This window comes from Mustela putorius, unplaced genomic scaffold, assembly GCF_011764305.1.
Source record: "Mustela putorius furo isolate JIRA1106 unplaced genomic scaffold, ASM1176430v1.1 tig00000275_pilon_pilon_pilon, whole genome shotgun sequence".
Taxonomy (NCBI): Eukaryota; Metazoa; Chordata; class Mammalia; order Carnivora; family Mustelidae; genus Mustela; species Mustela putorius.
Window position 1 is genome coordinate 23,143,237 of NW_025421341.1, and position 18,601 is coordinate 23,161,837.

General features: G+C 48.5%; 1 pseudogene; it reads left to right on the top strand.

The window, feature by feature from the left end:
• The first annotated feature begins 7,442 nt into the window (after positions 1-7,442).
• LOC101678902 lies at positions 7,443-13,114 on the top strand (annotated as a pseudogene).
• The last annotated feature ends 5,487 nt before the right edge of the window (positions 13,115-18,601 follow it).

Below are 18,601 nucleotides of genomic sequence, written 5' to 3' on the forward strand. Positions count from 1 at the left end.
CGACCCCAGGAATCTGGCGCGGCTCGCCGGCTGCCGGCGGGTCAGTGGCCCCGTCATCAACGCCGTCACTATTAGCGAGCCCTCGCCACCCACACCTGCCCACTTCCTTGCCGCCAGAACCGCCAGAGCTCTGGGCGGAAGCCCTGGGGACCTGCATTCACAGCCGGACTGTTCTATGTGACCTTGGGCAAGTGACCTAACCTCACTGAGTCCTTGGCATATTAAAAGGAGACGATGATCCTACACTGAAAGCATTGTTGTGAGGTATCAAAATGTGCGTTGACTCTGAAGAGGAAAAAAGAAAGTGGCGATTCTGGTATCACAGCTGATTTTGACTTTCTCGTCTTCTCCTGTTTCCCGGCTGGGGCAGGCATCTGCGACCACATCTCAACCCCTTAGCGCTCAGGCAGAGGCCTCAACATCAATTATCCCTTCTTCCCAGATTTCATTTCCATTTCTTGCAAGAATGGGCTTTTCCATCTACTTTTAAAAGAGATTTTATTTATTTATTTATTTATTGGAGAGAGCGAGCGAGAGGAGAGAGAACACAGAGGGAGAAGAAGCAGACTCCCTGCTGAGCAGGGAGTCCTATATGGGGCTGGATCCCAGGACTTTGAGACCATGAGTGAAGTAGAAGGCAGCTGCTTAACCAACTGAGCCATACAGGTGCCCCTTATCGATCTTCTGCTTTCCTTTGCATGCCTTACATTTCCTAGCTCTCTCCCCTCACTGGGGAAATCATCAGGAAGTTCCCCTTGAGCCCATCAGCATACCATGAAGAAACCTGTCTCCCAGTCTAGTTCCTTGGAAATGATTCACCTGCATCTCCATGATAGCATTTCCTTGGACCACTATACTGTCTGACATGACAACACAGTAGGCTAAAATAACTAACAATGGCAACTTCCTGCCAACAAAATAGCTAATTGACACCTTACCTGGGCAATGCATGGAAAGGAACACAGTGAAGCATGACAAGGTCTCTCTTCCCTATGCACTTGCTGTATGGTTGGGAGAACAAGACTCATTCATAAATATGGAAAGGGGCAAGGTCGTATAGTGAAGCTGCTTTGGGAAATGGGGTCATGGTCTCTACAGAGCAAAGACCCTTGGTGATGACAGAGCATACAATCTCTTGCAGACCTTCCTGGGCCCTCCTTTTCCCTTGTGTATCCCCAATCCCTGAAGAATGAGTATGGTAAAAGACCTGAGCTCTTTCAAGCAAAACCCTAAAACTCCTTTGACCTTCAGATTCAGGTTCTTCCTTTGTGAAACAGGGATAACTTCAGATTGTGAGGACCGGATGAACTTCAGGGCTGTGTACATACACAGCAAAGTGCCGTGTAAGCATCTGAATGGGTTCTTGGAGCATCTCATTCCTTTGCTTTAGTGCGCTAGCACACCAGGCTGCGGTTATTTGTGTACATGGCCGTCTTAGAAATTGCAGACTCATTCCAGGTAAGGATTGGATCTTATTCATCTTTGTGTCCCCAGATCCTAGCATAGTGCTTAGCACAGGGTAAGCATTGGCTAAATGTATGTCAGAAGAATTATTTCACTTCTGAGATGGGAATAAAATTAAGGTAGAACTCTAAGAAGCCAGAAGTTGCAAATCGGCAGCCTGGAGGCCAAGTTCCCTCTCTGAATTGTTTTGTTTGACCCTCACAGTGTTCATCCCCATAGCGGTTAGAATATATGAGAAAAAGCAGGAACTGCCTTCGTTCTGGATCATCCCCAAGACCACCCCCATGTCAGGAGATTTACTAGAAGGACTCAGCATAAAGTTGATAAATAGCTAAGGTTTATTACTTGTTAAATAAACTATTAAGGTTTATTAGTGATGTAGGAAGGCTGCACAGCTGGATCATAAGGGGGAAAGACATGAGCTGAATCTGAAGGAATGTTTGCCCTCTCCCTCCCGGGAGGACTCCCACAGCATTCTCTTCCTCCAAAATGGAAGAGGAGCAACATTTCTCTGCAGTAGTTCTGCCCAAGGAAGCCTGTTAGAGACTCAGCACCTAAGACTTGTGAGGGCTGGTCACATAGACACCTCTGTCTTGCACGTACCCAAATTCCAGACTCCTAGAAGAAAAGCAGCTGATCAGCATAAGACATTTTCTTTTTTAAAAAGACTTTTATTTATTTTAGAGAAGAGGGATGGGCAGAGAGAAGGGGATAGAGAGAGAATCCTAAGCAGACTCCACGCCCAGCATGGAGCCCAATGAGGAGCTCAATCTCACAATCCTGAGATTGTGACCTAAGCTGAAATCGAGTCAGGTGCTTAACCGACTGAGTGGCCCAGGTGCCCCACAGCACAAATCATATTCTTTATACACACAGTCTAGGCACAACAAACCATCCTGGTCCATACACTATTGACTGACTGACACTCTAAGAGCCAAGTTCTCAATGCAGGCCAAGGGCATTAAGGTAATCTTACCAGCAGAACTTTCTAAGGAGCAGTCCCAACTGCATTAACTTTTTTTGCACAGTCATATAAAAACCTAGATTCCTAGCTTATCTTGAAAAGAATTGGAAGATCTGGCTATATCAGGCTTGCATTCCCAATTAGCAACTCTGATAGTCAGAATTAATCATCCCCCAAAGATGTCCACATTTTAATCCCTGAACCCCGTGACTATGTCACCTTACGTGGCAGAACACTGCAGATGTGACTAAGGTGAAGGTCTTGAGATGAGCTTATTCTCCATTTTCTGGGTGAGCCCAGTATAACCACAAAGGTCTTTATAAGTAGAAGAGGGCGACAGGAGAGACAGAGTCAAGGAAGGAGAGGTCAGAAGCAGAGGTCAAAGTGATGTAATTATTGGCTTTCAAGGTGGAAAGAAGCCATGAGTCAAGGAATATGGGCAGCCTCTAGAAGGAAGAAAAGGCAAGGAACAGATTCTCCTCTAGAGTCTCTAGAAGGAAGGCAATCTGCCAATGCCTTGAGTTTATTTATATCTTAAATAGGTTCCAGTGTTAACTCTGGGGGTGGGCTTCCCCATACACCACCAAGCAATGCTCAGACACTAGCAGGGTGTCTTAGCAATTTAACTCAATTCTGCCACTACCTACCCAGAGATAGCATCAGATTCCCCTGACTGAGGGTACAGTCCTATACAACTGCCTCTCCAGTACTCCTGTTGTTTCCTGGTCTTCTGATCAACTGGCTATAAATTAGAGGTGCCCATGAGATCCTCTTGGGTTTGATTAATTTTCTAGAGTTGCTGACAGAACTCAGAGAGATGTTTCACTCCTGTATCATTGGTTTATTGTAAAAGGATACAAATCAAGAATGGCCAGATGGAAGAGAGGCATAGGGCATGGTGTGGAGAAAGGACAAGGAGTTTCTATACCTTTTCCATGCATGCCATTCCCCCATTATTTTCACATGTTCACCAATCTAGAAACTCCAAACTCCAACCTTTGGGGCTTTTATGGAGGTTCATTACATAGACATGGTGGATGGAATCACCGACCACTGGGGCTGCTCTAGCTCCTCTCCCCGCTCTTGAGGTGAACTTATTCTACATTTTATGGGTGGGCACCTCCTCCCTGGAGGTGAAGAAGAGACTAACAGTTCCAACCCTCTAACACTTGGTTGACTCTACTGGCTACCTGCCCCCAACCCTAGGTGCTTTCCGAATGACACCTCATTAGCGTAAAAAGGATATCTTTAAAAATGTTTTTTTGTTTATTCATTTGACAGAAAGAGACACAAGTAGGCAGAGAGGCAGGTGGGGGCCGGGGGAGCAAGCTCCCTGATGAGCAGAGAGGGGGGTGAGGCTTGGTGCTCGGTGCTTAATCCCAGGACCCTGAGATCATCACCTGGGCCAAAGGCAGAGGCTTAACCCACTGAACCACCCAGGCGTCCAACAAAAGATATCTTTATCACTCTTTATCACTCTCAACACCTAATGAAATTCCAAGGGTTTTAGCAGCTGTGAGCCAGTTATCCTACACAAAGACCGAATATATATGAGGACTATATGTGTGTACAGTCGTGCATGTGTGCATGTATGTATGTATCTCCTGAATAGAGCCATAATGTCTGGGTGGGTGTACAGGCAGCAATCCATGTTGCCAGATTGAAAACTTGAACATTTTTTAAAAAGATTTTATTTATTTATTAAGAAAGAGAGAGAGCACAAGTGAGAGGACATAGCAGAGGGTAGGGGCAGAGGGAGACACACACTCCTCTCTGATGCAGGACTCGATCCCAGGACACTGGGATCACAACCTGAGCTGAAGACAGACGTTTAACCAACTGAGACATGCAGGCACCCTGAAAACTTGGACATTCACACACATGTACAGAATCTAGAAGATGATGCTCCTCACTTCATTTTTCCAATTGAATCACTGCTTAGACTGTCTACCTTACAAGGGTGTCCTGCCGACCACTCTGTCTTTGGATCTCTTTCCCTCTTCTCTTTGCCCTTTGTTATCTCCATCTTTTCTAACTTCTTCCCAGAGTCTCCCCTCTGTCTTGGAGCCATGCAACAAGGTCCTCAAAATTTAAAATGTCTCCACTGATTCCATCTGGGAAAGTTGGAACTGAGCCTTAGTGCATATCCTTCCATTTTTTAAGACTAGAGTATCTACCAGCTGTCCTCTGTCTCACAGCACCATCTTTCCAAAGGGAGATATACACGTCTTCTCTCCTCTTCACTGTCTCTGCAGGCTTGGTTCACATTCTCTATTGAGATGTTCTTGCCAAAATCTCTAGTGACTTCCAACTGGCTAAAGCTAAAGGTCACATTTTTACATCTTTTTCAGCCTCTCAACAATGCCTGAGATAATTGGCCCTTCCTTTCTCCTTGAAAAACTTTCTTCTTGGCTTCAATGACACACCTTTCTCTTGCTTCCAGCCATTCCTTCTTGGTGGTCTTTGATGGCTTACCCCTAATGGGTGTTTCCCAAGGCTCAGTCCCAGGCTCTCTCTTTTCCTCCCCAAAGGAGCAATTGTTCTTGAAGGTAAATGTAGAGTATATGGGGTTTTATTATATTATCTCTACTTTGGGATGTATTATTAAATGTCCTTAATAAAAAGTTACTGTAACATTTCAGGGTCATTAAAAAAGGAATAGAACTAGAGTGTATACATTCACAAACCAAAGAGAAAGAATAGAATAGAAAGAAATATTATCTATGTGCTGAGAAGTCGCAAATTTATATGTTCTTTAGGACTTCCCTGAATATCAGATTCACATGCTTATTTGCTTTTTTGACATTAGCACTTAAAAGCCTGTTAGACATCTCAAACATCACAAATTCAAAGTAAAACTCCCAATGTCCCACTCTCACCCTGCTCCTTGCCAAAAATGCTTCTGTCCTAAGGCTTCCAAGTCTTCTACCCACATGCTTACGTTAAAAACCTAGAATCATCCTACATTCCTCTTTCCCTTTCTCCTTCCTCTCTTTTTTGCTTAGAATTTTCTTGGCTGCAAATAACGGAAAGCCTAACTAACAGAGGATTCAACAATGAGGATATTTATTATCCTGCAAGGAATCTGAGTGTAGGGCGTTTCCAGAGTTGACTCAATGATATCACCAACAACTCCAGTATTTCCAGCTATCCGCTCTGACATCCTCAATGGCTGGTGGCATCTTCTCTTGTGATCACGAGATGACTGCAGCAGCTCCAAGTGTCATGTTCTCAGTTACTAAGGCTGGAAAGGTGGATGTCCTCCCACAGTCTCCTCCCACAGGGAGAAAATCCTTGTTTTCGAGCCTCCTTGTAGACTTCCCTCATATCTTACTAGCCCCTTGCCTAAACAAGTAATTGGAAGGAGGGAATGGAATTACCATTAATGGTTTAGAGTAATTTATACTCACACCTAGGTCTGAGAAAGGCCATCTTCCTTGAGCAAATGAAAGGTTAAATAACTACACAAATTCAGGATCCTACCAGTAAAGACAAAATAGAGGCAGGGGACAGTAAGGCTGTTAGGTGGATCTGCACACCCCACATTAACGTGCCCTATAACTTTATTTCGAACCCGGCTACTTCCTACAATCCCTGCTCCACTCCAAACTACCATCCCTCATTCCTGGATGCCAAAAGTAGACTTCTAACTATTGTCCTGCTTCTACTTTTGAACACCTGGACTTGCTTACCCTTATAATGCTTCCTCCATGCAGCAGCAGCAATAATTTCTCTTAAACACAAGTAGGCAAAGATGCTTGCTTATACCCTCCCATTGCCTAGTAATGGAAGCCATTCTTCCAAGACTCTTTTACCTCTGTGTTCTCATCTTGCAGAGCTCCCTCCCCACCTCTCTCCTTCTCCTTGAACACACCAGGCTGGCTCCTTTAGCCTCACCAGTTCTCTTGATCTAGAGCACTATGATCCATGATCCAGATGTTGTCATAGTTGACTCCTTAGCATTCAGTCTCAGTTCGAACATCTGCTTCTTCTTTTCTTTCTTTCTTTCTTTTTCCTTCCTTCCTTTGTCAAACATCAGCTACTTAGAGAAGGAAAATAGCTGTGGAGAGGGGAGAAGCACTGAGCCTGAGTCCCAGGTGGGTTTTAATTTTACCACTAATGAGCCCCCATGTGATCTTGGGCCAGACGCAAGAGGCTTCCATTTCCTTTTCTCCCTCAGGGGAATGGAGGCCCGGCCTTGCTTACCTCACAAAGCTGTTGAGGGACTCAAAGGAGATAAGGGGTGTAGCCACCTCAAGAGCCACAAAATGGGGTATGAATGTGACAGAGTCACTTTTGTATTTCATAAGTTTGCCTGAGGTCATAGGGAGACGCATGTGAAGAAGTAAGGCCAGGGTAGGCCGGCAGCCACTTGCTTAGAATAGGGAGAGGCCCTGATGAGGAACCCTGAGCCCCTGCTCCTGGTCGTTCTCTCCCTGTGGAGAACAACAGCAATTCTAGACTGAGCATTCTTTGTTTATCTGTTTTCATCCTCACCACACCACTTCTCCCCATTCCACATATAAGGAAACTGAGGTGGGAAAAGACCTTAAATGCCAGAACTGGTCCTAAGACTGAGCTCTAGTTCCCTATGTCCTATAATATTCTGAGTTTCCATCCCGAAGGCCCTGAGGCTTGGTCTCTTGCCCTAGGACTCATTATTTCTGGTTCAGTGCACTCTCTTAGCGCCACCCACATTCCACTTCCAGTCCTCACCTGCCCTAAGGGTGGCCTTGCCTCTGGAGCTCAGGGGCTTTGGTTTCTGAATCCTCCCCCACCAGTGAGCCACCAGGAAATGGGACTGAGTGAGCTGCAGACCCTGTGTACCCGGTACACAGTGGGGGGACCTGTGGGGGGGGCACCGGCCGATCCTCTCCCCTACCCAACCCACCTTGCTGCCCTGTTTGAACCCAGCCCAGCACTTGGTAACCAAGTCAACAGGCCTGCCCTCCTGGGGCAGTTTCTAACAACATTTTCCCTGCTGAGAGCTGACCGGAGAGTATAAGGAGGCCGGTGGCTGTAGGTCTCTCACAGACCTGTATCTGCCTCTCATCGAGCAGCAGACAGACAGACAACCCAAGCCAGCACCCAGCCAAGCAGCATGGTGAACAGGGGTCGGGGGCTGGGCATGCTAGTGAGGGTCCTAGTGGACCCAGGCGAGTGGTGTGAGGGATCCCTAGGATTCCAGGTGTTCCTGGGGCTCCTGTGTGCACGGTGAGATGGGGAGATGGAAAGAAACTTCCATATGTGAGCGTGCCCCCCAAAGTGTACTGGTACGTGAGAGCTCGTGCAGGGGTGGAGGACAGAGTGATGGTAACCAGGATGTGGGTCTGAGTCTCTGCTCAGGTGCAGGGCTGCGGAGAGGCTCTGGATCTAGGGCTAGGGAGGATGGAGTAAGCAGCGCTGGAACAGGAAGTACAGGCACTTTACAAACCCTGGGCCCCACAGCAGATTCGTCGTTGGCCTCCCTCTGGTCCTACCTCTCCTGGCTGTCGGGACGCATCCTTGCAGCCCTGCCCAGCTGATGCATCTGATCTGACCCCTTATTTCAACAGAGAGAGTGAGGAGGAGGCGGAGAGAAAGAGAGTGTGCTCCCTCTTATCGAGAGCTGGCTGTGCGTGGGGCTCCTTTGATATCTTTTGCCAGGCTCCCCACCAGAAGGGATAGAAAAGCAGTGAAGAACATGGTTGGAGCCACGCTGTTCCCACTCCGAATATTACTGGTTTTGCTCATGACCTTGAGCTACTTGCTTAACCTGAGTGTCAGTTTCCTCTTGTGCAAAATGGCGTCGTGAAAGGACCTACTTACAGGGTTGTCGTGAAGATGAAATGGGATGATGTATGCGGAGTGCTTAGCACAGTAGCTGGCGCCTAATTAATGCTTAGTACAGGGGAACGAAATGATGTAATGACAAAGCCTGCCAGGTGCAAGATCACACTAGTTTTACATTCAAGGAAAGGGCAGTGGAGCAGCTGAAGAGAAGGAACTTGTCTGCGGTCACAGAGGGATGGGGTTTGAGGCTGAATCTAGGTGATTCCAGGGGTTGAGTGCTTTGCCCCAAACCTGTTGCCCCACAGTAAGGGGCGTCATTTCTAATATCTCAAGCTTACCCAAGAGGTCAGAGACGCCTTGTGTGGGCCAGAAGTCATGGGGGCCAAGATGGTGTCTGGCTTTGTAGATAGAGCCCAGGGAGGCTGGAAGTTGCAACTGCCAGGGCTGGCCTTGCCAGTAGACTGGTAAACCCTGTCAGTCCTCCCTGTGGGGTATGAGGATTTCTGGAGTCCTTGTGTTCCTAAGCAATCCCCCCAGCTTAATTCATTACCTTCTCTTACTACAACAGGAGGGGTGGGGGATGGGAGTTGGTGAGGGGACCCAACAAGTATGGTGCCGCAATATGTGTCATGCCGTGAGCTAGGCGACTTCTATGCCTTCTTTCATTCAATCCTCATTGTAATTCTAGGAGGGCACTCTTATTATTGCCCCCGTTCATGGGATGGAGGGAGACCCACAAAGGGGTCAACAGTCTTGCTCAAGGCAAATAGAGAAGTAATGACGATGTATGATTTAATCCCGGTCCTCTCAAAATTATCAGACAAGGCTCTTGCATCATATTTTAAAAGCCAGGCAAGTGTTAAATTTATGGAGACAGCATCCTCATTAAAAATTATGAAATATTCCAGGCAGGAAAGTATAAAGAATAATATAATAAACACCTGCTACCCAGCTTAAGAAAGAGAATCCCTCTCCAACTGCATACACCGCCCTTTTCTCCCAGAGAGAACCATTGTTCCAAATTTAGTGTTAATACTTTCTTTATTTTTGTAAGACACACATGCTACCAGAATATATAGCAAAATATAAATTTATCTGTAAATGACGCATGACATTATTTTACGAGTTAAAGATCTTTATAAATGGTATCCTGTTGTATGATTCTTCCCTAATTTGCCTTTTTTTTTTTTTTTTCCCCCTGGAAAGAATTTTTTGGTAAGATTCTTTCTTGTAGTTCATCCATTTCAACTTCTGCCCCACTCTTTGTCCATCTTCTCCTGTTGAAGGACATTTAATCGGCTTCTGAGGCTGTGGCTCTCTCCGGCTTCTCTCCTTGCTCACCTGTGTGAAAACTTCTCTAGCGCAAGACCGCCATCAGCACCCCTAGATCTTGCCCATTTTTTTTCTCCAAAAGAGATGCATCAATTTAGGCTTCGACCAGCTGTTTAAGAATTCCCATTTCTTCACACCCTCTACAAGGTTAGGCCTTCAAGCTTGGGGAAAGCTGATGGATGTGCTCATCTTGTTTTCAAGGTCTGTGGTAATTATTTCTCAAGCAGAGCAAAAAGACTTATTCTGGTATCCCACTTACTATGCTGCCCCACATCTGTTAACGTGTGGAAGCCCCGCCCAGTGGGCTGCTGGAGGGCGCAGACCGTGCATGAGGTGCTCTGTATCTCCAGTGTCAATACATCAGGCAGAGAGAAGAGGCCCAGAATGTTTGATGAAGCAAGAGGGTCCAGCTTTCTTGATTCTCATGAGGCTCCTCTGGAAGGGCATTGAACTTTCTGATTTCCAGGACCAAGCAGTTCATCCCAGTCCTGCTTTAGGGGCCAAGCGTTCTTTGACCACCAGCCTGGAATCATGTGGGGAAGACCTTCTCCACTCCACTCCATTGCACTCCAGAATTAGCACACCCAAGAGAGGAGGGAACAGCCTATCTCCTGCCATTCCAGGCCCATTCTTCCCTTCCTTGCTGGCCTTTCAGCTGTAACATGAATCTAGAGTTCTTCCTGCTTTCAAAGCCTCTCCCTTGTTTCTGATCCCCGAAGCCTCACTTGGATCCTGCTTCTCTCACCCATGGCCCTTCATTTCTTTCTGAACACGAGTGGATTGGACTATTATGCTCTGCTGGACTCATCTGACCTCCTCAACACTCTTAAGACGCTTAGTCACTGAGTGAGACTCTATAATCTTAGAACTAACTGCCCACATCTGCTTCCTCTGAGGGTTTTGGCCCGGCGCCTGGAGCCACTGCCTGTGGGTCCTCAAGGCCACCAATAAATCCTTAGACACAGGAGGTGGGGCAAGGAGAGCAGGAACCTTTGCCCTCAGCCAGAGAACCATGCAAGAAAGGATTTTGGGCAGGAATGGTGTCCAGGCACTACAGGCTTCTCTTTGCTAAGAGTGTTCTCTGCACTTGGCCTGTTCAGTGTGAGTGCATCTCAGTCCATGTGGGGCAGGCCAGTGTGCAAATTGGCAATGCGTGCTGGGAGCTCTACTGCTTGGAACACGGGATCCAACCAGATCGACAGATGCCCAGCGACAAGACCATCAGTGGAGGGGACAACTCCTTCAACAACTTCTTTAGTGAAACCAGGGCTGGGAAGCATGTGCCCCGGGCTGTGTTTGTGTATCTGGAGCCCAGGATGATTGGTGAGTGACCATCCATCTCTGTCACGTGTGTCACCTTGTCCTGGGCACCACAGCAATTCCCTCCCCATGCCTGGAGCTCTCGAATTTGTAGCTCACAGGACCGGCAGCCAGTTAAACCACAGATCCGCTGCCACTCAGCCCAAGTCTCAGGGTCACTCTGTAACCCTTTCCTTTTCATTGATGAACACTCAAAGTCAAGGGCCATAACACCTGCATGAATGGAGCTCCTCTAGGGTAGGACTAGGGGTCTGGTGGCCTTGCCCTTTTTGGGTAACTCGGGGAGTCAGGCTGCAAGGGGTAGGGGGTGTCTAAAACTCTGCCCATTGCAGATGAAGTTCAGACGGGCATGTACCGCTAGCTCTTCCATCCAGAGCAGTTCATCACCAGCAAGGAAGACACTGCCGATAACTATGCTTGAGGTCACTACACCATTGGAAAGGAGCTCATCGACCTGGTACTGGACCAAATTCAGAAGCTTGTGAGTGGTGGCGGGGGGCTGGGGAAGCAGGAATCTAGATTCCTGCAGTGAAGAAGTCTGGACACCAGACAGAAAGAGAACCTTCTGGGTGAGTTTTATTTTGCTTTATTTTATTTATGGATGAGTTTTAAAAGATATAGGATCAGAACCAGTGAGGGGGATCCCTGCATATGGATCAGGGGAGGCAGAGGGTATGCTCTGGCCTGGAGCTGGGTGTCTTCTTTACCTCCTATAACAACTGGCCCGAGGCTGGGCAGAGTGGTGACAGGTGTAAACATGACTATGAGCTGTCTGGCCTAACTGTGGAGGTCTGTAGGCATTCCCAGAGTCTAGCCTTGTGTTGCAGGGATGTGGGGAGAGGGCCCTGTGATAAAAAGGGATCCAAATAATCCTGAGCCACGTATCTGTGATTGGGTTTGGCCTCCATCAAGGATGGGGATCAGGTTTCTGGATTGTTGACTTTAGTAGGGAAGCTCTCCAGAAACATGGGAAATTAAGTCAGGAGAAAGCACGTATGGAGCTGGATGGGTTTTGATGTTATGAGGACAAAAATGACGATATCATAAGATTCTAGAGAGCCGTGTCTTAGAGACCTCAAGAGGGTTTAGAGAGGAGGAAAAACAAGAGTAGAGAGAATGGGTCCTCCCTATGAGGACCCGCTTTGCTCTTGGAAAGGATTTAAGGAAAGTTTTGGGGAATTTGAAACAGTTGGCTTTTTTCCTTTTCCTCCACTCAGCTTCGTATCCCATATTTCCCTTCACAGCCCACTTTTTAGGCTGAGCAGTGCACAGGACTCCAAGGCTTCCCGGTCTTCCACAGCTTCGGAGGGGGCACCAGCTCGGGCTTCACCTCTCTCCTGATGGAGCGGCTCTCGGTTGACTATGGCAAGAAATCCAAGCTGGAGTTCTCCATCTACCCCGCGCCCCAGGTGTCCACGGCCGTGGTGGAGCCCTACAACTCCATCCTGACCACCCACACCACCCTGGAGCACTCGGACTGTGCCTTCATGGTGGACAACGAGGCCATCTACGACATCTGCTGCCACAACCTGGACATCGAGCGCCCCACCTACACCAACCTCAACCGGCTCATCAGCCAGATCGTGTCCTTCATCACGGCCTCCCTGCGCTTCGACGGGGCCCTCAACGTGGACCTGACGGAGTTCCAGACCAACCTGGTGCCCTACCCCCGCATCCACTTCCCCCTGGCCACCTATGCGCCGGTCATCTCTGCGGAGAAGGCCTACCACGAGCAGCTGTCGGTGGCAGAGATCACCAACGCCTGCTTCGAGCCTGCCAACCAGATGGTCAAGTGTGACCCCCGCCACGGCAAGTACATGGCCTGCTGCCTGCTGTACCGGGGCGACGTGGTGCCCAAGGACGTCAACGCCGCCATCGCTGCCATCAAGACCAAGCGCAGTATTCAGTTCGTGGACTGGTGCCCCACGGGCTTCAAGGTCGGGATCAACTACCAGCCCCCCACCGTGGTGCCCGGGGGCGACCTGGCCAAGGTGCAGCGCGCCGTGTGCATGCTGAGCAACACGACCGCCATCGCCGAGGCCTGGGCCCGCCTGGACCACAAGTTCGACCTGATGTACGCCAAGAGGGCCTTTGTGCACTGGTACGTGGGTGAGGGCATGGAGGAGGGGGAGTTCTCGGAGGCCCGGGAAGATATGGCTGCCCTGGAGAAGGATTAGATGGATAGTGTCTGTGTGTGTGTGTGGGGAGGTGAATACTAGCAGAATCCTGTGTGTCTGTCCTAAATAAAGTGCTGTATCCTCACCATCTCGCAAAAGTGTCTTTTTCTCTTGGGAAAATTTGCGGAGCAGGGGTTTCTCCTTCAAGGGAGACAGGAAGGCTGGCATCTCAGCCTGGGTGCCCCAGAAACCAGATCTGGTTCCAGATTTTATTAAAGCATGTGATTCCAGGAAGAACAGGGATCCAGGAGAATACAGCAGAGAAAGAGGCAGAATTCACCCTAGGGAACATGCAGCTGAATAAACTTAGAATCAGCCCTTGGGTGAGGGGGCAGGAGAGGAAATAAAGGTGGGGGAAAGGCAGGCACTGGCTTCATTCTGCCATTGCCGAAGCCCTCGCCCCACAACGCAGGAACTCCTCGGCACGTCTGGGTGGCACCCACTTAGGCTGCAGCATCAACAGCGAAACCCCCAAACCCCAGGTCAGGAGGGGAGTGAAGTTGGTCCCAGGCACCCAGGGCTGCAACAAGAGCTTGGCTGTCACCCAGGAGGGTCTCAAGTGCACCTTCCAGCCATCTGCCAGAGCAGGTGCTCACCAACTCCACCCCACAGATTGGCTGTTTGTCTCCTTCAGGCAGGAGGTTTGGGTATAGAGAGTCCAGAAGCTGGCATTAAGGCAGAGCAGTGGCACAGTGGCAGCAATGATGGGGAAATGGCTGGCATCTCCATCAATACTCACCACTTTTTGATAATGACAATTGACCCTTATTTCAATCCCATGCTTCGGGCTATGCAAGCACAGCTTCCAAGCCCCCACTTCCAACCAGATGGCTGGCCCTAAAATCCTTATATATGGATTTTCTGTAGCCTCTGGTGGGCTGGAGGCATGATTTAACCACTGGAGGGATTGAAACTAGAGCAACCCCCTGCCCCCCACCCCCAAGAGAGTCAATGCTCAGCATCGCCCTCAGCTCTGTCCTTCTCACGCCTTCCCTTTCCCAGGACGGGAGTCTGGGAAGGCAACAGAAATGTCAGCAGCACCAGCAAGCTGCTAGCGACCCAAAGGGCTGGAGGAGCCAAGGGATGAGACGGTGAAGCCAGACCCTTGGAGCTGGGGTGCCAGGTGGGAGCTGGAGCCACAGCAGAGCCCCCGGAGGGGGCAGGAGGCGCCAAGGAGGGAGGGACATCTGGCAGGGTCCACAGCCTCTGCCGGAGGTGCCCTCTGATTTAGAGCGAGGGAGAGGAAAACCCTGGCTTCTCCTTCCTCCCACCCTCCATCTCCAGCTAGCGGCTCCCATTCTCTGAACTCAGACGGGAGCTAGTCGGCAAGGGAGCCTAGGTACCAGGAAGGGCAGCAAGTGGGATACCAAGAGAAAGGCCGGGAAGGTGGGGGGAATGGATCTCAGAGCAAACACATACCTACACCGGGTCTAGCATTCAGGGCCTTTGGTGGATCAAATAGGAGATTAGGAGAGATTCCTAGACCCCATCACCTGTCCCTGTCTTGTCCTAATAGTAGTCGGCAGAGGATGGAGGGGAAGCCACAGGAGGGCGAGGGTGAGGGCTAGGGGAGAAAATGGGCACGCCCAGCACAGCAGTTTGCTCCTTCCGTTTTGTAATTACCTGCCCAGGAACAGCAAGTATTCTCAACTCCTCTTCTAGGATTTAAGCTTACAGGTGTCGCTCTGTCCCAGGCAGAGAGGCCTGCAGTTTTGTGTATGTATGTGTGTGTGTGGCGGTGGTGGGTATCTTTGAATTCAGTGGGAGTATTTAGAAGCCCATTTTGGCTGAGGAGCTCCGCTGTACCCTCAAATCCACCGCCCACCCCATCCCAAAAGGGGTGACTTTCAAATCTCTACTTGATTCCTGTGTCTTTCTCTCTCTCAGCTGGTTTCAAACGTGGGAAGAAGAGAAGGGTCATTTGGAAGCCCTTTAAATCCCAAGAAACGCCATCATTTATTGAGTACCTACTATGTCCTAGGTCCTGTACCCATATCACCTTGTTTAATCCTAAGGTAAATACAGTGATACGTACTGGACTGGAAACTTCAGGGGAACAAAGTTTGTTCTAGTCGCTGCACCTAGGATGTTGCTGGATGAACATATTAGGCAACACGTGTGTTGAATATTTGTCAGACTTGCTGAATGAATGGCTCTTCTGCAGAAGAGGAGACTGCGGCTCAGAGAAGTCACAGCATTTCCCCAAGGTTACTCAGTTATGAATGGAGGAGTTGGGATTCGAACCCAGGTCAGCCTGGACAGAAACTTCCGCTGCGGTCCTCCCCTCCCTCACATGCCCTTCCCACTCCTGCCTCAGCGGTTCCAGGCACCCCTCCAGACACCACTCTCTGAACCTGCCAGTTCTCTAATGCCCAGACAGTGACTCAGGCACCTCAAAGGCAAGGAGGGAGTGACGCTGGGGTGGAGGGCACAGGGGAGGGGGATTGCAGATAAATAGCTTCTGGGACCGAGTGAGGGCAGAAGCATCTTTGAGGACAGGTTTGGGGGCTATCAGTATCCTCTGGAAAGGGCCCCCGGCCCCCAACATCTCATAGAAAGTGAGGTAAGGGCTTGGGAGAGGCAAAAATGATGTGAGGTCTTCACCTGTCAGGATGTCTGGGCATCCAGTGGGGGGGCCCGGCACCCCTTCTATCTGCTGCACCAGCCCGCCTGCCCACCCTGGGCAGTTGTGTGGCTATCTCAAACCCTGCAAGGCCTTCCCAGCTAGCAACTCTGCTGGCAGCACTGGCAGGTCTCGGTTACACTAGGTGTGGGTGTGGGGAGGTGGCAACCCAGCCCTCCAAGAGGCAGCCAGGAGCGCCACCCAGCCTGGCTCCCCAGGACTCCCTCAGTGCAGGGAATGCTTTCATCCCTGATGCTTCTAAAGCCAAGGTACAATTACCTCCTGCAGGCAGACACAAGAGACAGATTCCCAACTTGGATTTCACCCAACACATTTATTCCTTCATCTCTGGTGTGTGGGGAACATGCCTGCCTCCAAAGCTGCGTTCTCACCATTCCCTCCCTCTGGAACGCCACCTCTCCCTGCTTGTCTCGGTGTTGCCATTCCTTCCAGCTTAGATCACAGTCACCCAGAACCATCCAGCCCTGGGAAGTTCCCTGCTCGAGAGTCTCCCAGCACCTTCTGTCTGTCTCTATCACTCATTAGGTGCTTGGCATGGACTGCCTTGTATGCGGGCACTCAGCTTCTTGCCAATATCTCATTTCTCCAGCTAGATTTGGAAAAATGCTGTATATAGTCAAAGTTATTATGTGAACATGCTTCCAAATTGAAAAGGCACAAAAAAGATTTCCAAACAGCAAAAATAAGGCTATAAGTGAAAATAAGTCCCCTTCTTTTGTTCTGCTCCACTATTAACTTTTTTGTTCGTGTTTCTTTCCAGAGACATCTACATATGTTAATGTGTATGCAGTATGTTCAAGACATATGTTCAAGACCCCCACGGATGCCTGAAACCAGGGATAGTACTAGACTCCATATATATTATGTCTTTTGCTACACATGCATCCCTATGATAAATTTACTTTGTAAATTAGGCACAGTAAGAGGTTAACAATAACAATAAAATAAAACGAGTCTAATAATAAGCTGTAACAAAAGTTAAGCCAATGTGGTCTCTCTCAAAATATCTTGTGCTATACTCCCCTCCTTCTCATGATGATGTGGATGCTTAAATACCTACAGGATGAGATAAAGCGATGTGAATGCTGTAGGTATTGTGATGTAGTGTTCGGCTACTACTGGCTTTTTTTTTTTTTTAAAGATTTTATTTATTTATTTGACAGACAGAGATCCCAAGTAGGCAGAGAAGCAGGCAGAGAGAGAGAGAGGAGGAAGCACGCTCCCCGCTGAGCAGAGATCCCGATCAAGGGATCAAGACTTGAGCTGAAGGCAGAGGCTTTAACCCACTGAGCCACCAGGCATCCCTACTACTGACTTTCTGATGGCACATCAGAAGGAGGATCTGCTTCCAGACTGTAGTTGATTATGGGCAACTGAAACCGTGGATCAGGGGGACTACAGTACACACACTTACATATATACACTTTGTCTTACCCTCTTTTCATTTAGCAAAAAATCCTGAAGATGGTCCTTAACAGTCCATAAAGATGTGCCTCCTTCTTTTTGGTAACAATGTAACAATGCACTATTCTTCTAGGCAGTGTTCCCTTGCTTGTTTTACCAGGCTGCTACTGGTGAGAATTTCAGATGTTTCCAATTCTTTGCTTTGGAAACAAATTCTGGAACCCTTGTACATACTTCTTTGCCCATATGTATCAGAATCAGAACCGCTGGGTCAAAGGCTCTGAACTTTTAACTTTGATACGCACAATATTGCTCTCCCACAACCAATGTACTAGCATGCCTGTGCTCTAGAGCCTTGCCCACCCAATGTATAAAACATTTTGATCTTTGTCCATCATCTGATAAGTGAAACAAAGTATTTTATTGCCACTTTCCTTATAACTCTCTTGCTATGAATAAGGTCGAGGATCTTTTCATATATTTTCATATGTTTAAAAATCAATATCTTCTCTTCTATAAACTCTTGTCTGTGCCTTTTGCCCATTTAAAAAACTGCAATATTTGATTTTTCTTGTGAACAAATGAAATTAACCCTTTGATTGCTACATGTGTTTGATATAATTTCCCTTGGTTGTCATTTGTCAATGTCCCAACTAGATTTTTACCCCCTGGAGTACAAGGACTGGAACGTAAACCCCTTTGTTTTCCTAATTCTTAATATAAAATCACATATACAGTAGGTGCTAGACAAACGTCTGTTGAGATAGGAGAAGTAAGAAGAAAGAGATTTGGAAGATTTTGGAGTGACCTAACCTATTCCTTCCTCTTATACTAAGGCCAGTCAGTCAAGACTCTCACTGTAAACAGCAAAAATTAGCTCTGGCAAATTAAAATAAAGGAAAAAGGCACCCCCCCCCCACCTTCCCACACACACATTGGAGAGACACTGGGTAGCACACAGAATTAATACAAGGGCTGCCAGATAAGATTCCGTGAATAGGTAGGCAGCAAGGAAAGCTGAGCATCCAGTACCATAGTCAAGGTCAGGGCACAGGACAGCCTGCCTAAAAGACCCCGCCCAGTTCCCTACAGAACAGGGGGCTGCAATGAGGCTTCTTCCCACCTAGGCTCTGAGACCGACATTTCCTCCTCCAGACACTAGAGGCTGCTGCTGGCTCCGCTGTCACAATTACCACAGAAACGAATTCTCAACTGCCCCAGCTTCTCTGTGACTTGCTCCACATTCAAAGTCCCAGTTGGAGCTCTCAACTGGCAAAGTTAATGACCACGTACCCCTAGAGCCGACAAGTCTGGGAGAGCACGTGTCAGGGCTTTGTGACAGGGGGTGGCCAGCATCCCATCAAGGCCTACACGTTGGGAATTCCCCAAAAGTATTAGGAAGTTTCAAACTGTGGGCAGCCAGAGAAAGTGGGCAAATGCATGCCACCTTCTTTCCTCTTGTCTGGCTTAAGCCCTTCTCTTCAGCGAAGCATTTCTGGGCCACCCAGCAGAAAACACTCTTCT